At 33.8% G+C, this 4517-nt stretch overlaps 1 long non-coding RNA gene across 2 annotated transcripts; it reads right to left on the bottom strand.

The window, feature by feature from the left end:
* Nucleotides 1-604: 604 nt before the first annotated feature.
* On the bottom strand, nt 605-4190 carry LOC110739400. 2 transcript variants are annotated; one of them, XR_002514812.1, is made up of 5 exons: nt 3885-4190; nt 1457-1759; nt 1248-1316; nt 998-1145; nt 605-883 (listed from the first exon to the last, which is right to left on the bottom strand). It is a non-coding gene; the product is annotated as an uncharacterized LOC110739400 (long non-coding RNA). The 2 variants fall into 2 exon arrangements; XR_002514811.1 differs by having other exon boundaries at nt 1457-1534; nt 3885-4148.
* Between the last annotated feature and the right edge of the window lie 327 nt (nt 4191-4517).

Genomic DNA, 4517 nt, shown 5'->3' with positions numbered 1-4517 from the left:
ACTCATTTCTTGTTTATAGACCTATTTGGGCATGGGTCAACTTATGATTCGTGCTAATTATTCACTACAACAAAAAAGGCCTTAGAGAACTGTTATAATAGGTTTTATAGATTACCTTATGGGCGTTCTTCTACTAAAGATGTATAAAGTATAGAGCACGGGTTGTTTAGGCCTTTTATATAATCACATTTAGAGAACGGTTGTTAGTCACAACCGTTCTCTTTTCCCTTCTTAAATTATACCCTAAGGAAGGAATAAAGAACGGTTTAGGCCACTTAACCGTTCTATATTGCATTACAATAGAGAACAGTTAAGTTAGATAACAGTTTTCTAATGTTTTTTTTAAAAATATCCAGCCATATGTATTTCGAATTACCCCTGTACGTATTTTATATTGTATTATTCCTGTATTTTAATAATCTGTATTATTTTTGTATTTCATTTTAGACTTGTATTTGTTGTATTCCTGTTTTTTATCTAGTACATTTATCCTGTAAGAAAATTTTTGCATTTCCTATGTAAAAATAAATCCATGATCCTGTATACGTACAATATAAATTTCTATAAAATAAAATTAACAAAAATATTTCCAAATAAGATGAAATTCATCAAAATATACTTCATATATATAATTTAAAACATCTAACCACAATAAATTGAATCATCCATACAAAATTTGTTCTATACAAATATATACCCGAGTTTAATATAAAAACACCTTTCTAGTTATTGTTGATTTACAAAAAATAATGCTTAGATATACGAATACCATATTGATCTACAATTCACATAAGGATGACAACTTAGACATCAAATCTCTCTTTGGCTCAGATTTTGCTAACAATCTTCAAGGCCAACTCCATTGGTATCAAATGATCAGCACCTGCCATTACAAAATCATTAACAAAACTAGCTATCGAATCTAACAGGAACATTCACAATTTCTAAACAACCTCAACAGCAAGATAATAAGAGAGGGAAACAAAAATTTTTATACCGGCATTTTTGTAATTTTACCAAGCATATGATGATCCAAGGAAATACTGGTTTTCTATATAAATGAAATGTTGAGCGGATCTGATTGCTTCAATGTATGTTGTTTTGATGCTCTTGTCTATCATCAAATTCTTCGCACAAAGCAGGTTCTGCAATGAATACAGGTACATTGAGTCCAAATTGGCTTCATTATCGAAAATACATAGCTAATAGTACAGTTAGTGCAAAAGCAAAACATCGTGTCAACGAACCTGAGACTCAACCTCCTGAACATCCTTTGGAAATCCTTGTACATAATCTGAATCTATAGACCGGAAAACCTGCATCAACACAGTTTTAGATAAGAGGTTAAAATTAGTATAACTTCTAGGTACTACGTCCATTCTTCTAAATGTTGGTTGAATTTAACTTATATGAAAGGAAAAGCTGATAAAGAAAAGAGTATGTAAAAGATACATACGGAGTACTTCATAAATGGCTGTTATTCTGCAATGTCACCATGTCTTTCTTTGGATGACTTAACAAAAGTGCCTGTTAACTGTTAAGAGATGTATAAGTTGACGTTATAGTTTCAACAGTAGCATGCAGATATAATCAACAAATATTACTAGTGTCAGGGAAGGAGGGGAACTAACATATCAAGTTCAACTCTTCACAATCAAGCAACAAGAAATTTTCCTTTAATCAACTCTGCCACCTTATTATTATTATAAATTCACTTCTATAAGATTCTGATTTCCTGCTCTTCTCTCTTCACAATCAGCTACCCAAAATCCACAAACACCATGACTACTCTTATACATCACTAGAATTAGATTAAATCATCACTGAGTTTCAATCACAACATCTCATAACCAACCCTTTTATGAAAGAAAAGCAAAGCAAATCAATTTTTCTAAAATAATTTGCAAATTAAGGTTTTTTTTTTTTTTATTTTTTTTTTATTATTTTTTTTTTTTTTTACAGAAAATCTGACCATAATATTATTCCAGGCTAGTTAAATCTAGCAGCACGGCATTACAAGCACAATGTGTAACTTCTTCTAACCATACTCTCATCTCACCAAACTCAATGCTACCTCTAGCTAATAAATGAGCGGCACAATTGCCATCTCTACCAACCTGTGAAATAGAAATAATAGAGAAAGAGCTAGCCAAGAGAAGAATATCACTAACAATAACACCTAAGGCTGAAGTTTCACATTTCCCATGCTGTAAATACTGGTACAACTTGTTGCAGTAAGTTTCCAGCACTAAATCACGCAGTCCTTCATCCAAAGCAATGGTCAGGCAATGTCTTGCTACTAGAGCTTTAGCAATATCCACCTCGAAACACCCATGCTGTAAACAACAAGTTGCTGCCTTAACATCACCAAGGTGATCTCTCATGATCCCACCCAAGCCTATCATGTTGTCAACAAACACAGGAACATCTGAATTAATCTTGTAGTACCCAATAGCAGGAGGAGACCACTTCTTGTCAAAATTTTGCCTCTCACACATCTCATAAGGAATTTTTTCATTAGCTTTTTCGTACTCACCCACCATATTTATTATCACCTTCTCTAAAGTCATAATTTTTTTTCTCAAAATAGTGAGTGTTTCTTTTCAACCAGATTCCCCACACTAAGCACCAAAAAATATCCCACCAATTTTTAACCTTATAATAGTGCTCCAACTTCCTGCACCACACCAGAAAAAAGGAGTCTTCACACTTGCTAGTATTAAGACAAAGAGGAGAAAGGTACCAAATCACCTTAGCTTCAGAGCAAGTGAAAAGGGAGTGTATAATTGTTTCAGCAGCCTCACCACAGCTCGGGAAACCATCATCCTCATAAATATTTCTTTTTTTCGGAATGCTTCTAACAGGGAAGTTGTTCTGAAGAGCTCTCCAACCAAAGTGCTTGATTTTTGGAGGTATATTTGCATTCAAAAGCTTTCCCCAAATAGTGATCTGACTTGCATCAGAGATAGAAGCACGATCAGTTTTATTAGCCTGCAATTGCACATAGTAGGCACTTCGGACAGAAAATTCCCCTTTTTTTGAGTGTACCCACATCCACTTATCCATATCATAGAGGCGAGCTTCAGCTTCCCAGGTGGAAAAAATAGAATTAATGAGACTTCAATTCTATCCCACTCTCCATCAGTGATCAGATCATGCACCACTTTAGGGGAGTCCTCACTATGAGTTTCATTCTTAAAAGTGCGGAAACCAGGTGGGGAAGACACCCAAGGATCGTGCCAAATATTAATTCTACGACCCTTCCCAACAGACTTCACCGGCCCTATTTTCAGCAGGTCTCGAGCAGATAATATAGACCTCCAAGTATAACTCGCATTAGAACCCACCTTAGCATCCATATGTAAATTCAGAATTTGGGAAATACTTATTTTTCAGAGTTTTAACCATCAGTGAGGGAGTGTTGTTTACAATCCTCCAAGCTTTCTTAGCGAGTAGAGCTTTATTAAAAGCCTTCATGTCCCTCATTCCCAATAATTTGAAATTAATAGAACAGAATAATCAGTGGTATTCAATTTCCCCTACCCATCTTTCTTTATCTAATTAGGTTCTATATTTGACCTAGGTAAGAATAATTTGGCGAAAATAATTTTGATTAATACTGAAATTTCTTGTAATTCAAATAAATTCAGTGTAATTTGATTGAAAAAACTGCAATTTTGTTGAATTATTTGCGTTTATTAGAATCGATTGAATTATTTCCCAAAACTAAAATTGTAAATTTTTTTAATCCACCAAAAATTCGATCGAAATTACTGTAATGGATGAAAAATATGAATTCACTACAGCTAAATTGAAAAATTCGATTGATTAATATAATTAGCTTGACAAACTCATCCGAATCAAGAAAAGTTTGAACGAATTACCTGGAAAGTGCAGTGGTGGTGTAGCGGAGCGGTGCGGTGAAGTAGACGTTCAATATTTTGGCGGTGGGACGACGGTGGGGCGGTGGAATGACAGTGGGGAGATGGGGCGACGGTGGGGTGGTAGGGTGACGAAGCAATTATTGGTGAATTGAGTAACAGGAGGTTTCACTTTTCATTGTTTTTTTGAAGTAGTAAGCAGTTGATAGTTTGATACTCTATTAAATAGTGATAGTGCAATATAAAAGCGTTTCAATTATGTTAAGCATCCTTTGAATAATTAGGGTAATTCTAAATATCCCAAAGGTCCACATAAATATCCCTCCATTTTTTTTACAAAAATATAGAATAAAAAAGAAAAAAAAAAACGGTTGGCAAGATGAACCGTTCTGTATCATCTAAAATGAATAATTATTTATTTTTTTATTATTTGAGTAAAAAAAATAGAGAAAGGTTAACTATTCTAACATTTCTATATTTAATAACTCATAAAACACCTCTTTCACAAATGCGTTCTATATTCTTCTGAGAACGCCTATCTTTGAAATCCGTTTTATATATTGTGATATGTAATCTAGTTTTTGTGGTAGTGATTCCATGAACTCCACATAGAAGAAAGGCATGATTATGAGTTTT

This window comes from Chenopodium quinoa, unplaced genomic scaffold (genome assembly GCF_001683475.1).
Source record: "Chenopodium quinoa cultivar QQ74 unplaced genomic scaffold, ASM168347v1, whole genome shotgun sequence".
Taxonomy (NCBI): domain Eukaryota; kingdom Viridiplantae; phylum Streptophyta; class Magnoliopsida; order Caryophyllales; family Amaranthaceae; genus Chenopodium; species Chenopodium quinoa.
The sequence above is the reverse complement of the archived record's forward strand: the minus strand, read 5'-3'. Positions and strand labels throughout refer to the sequence as shown.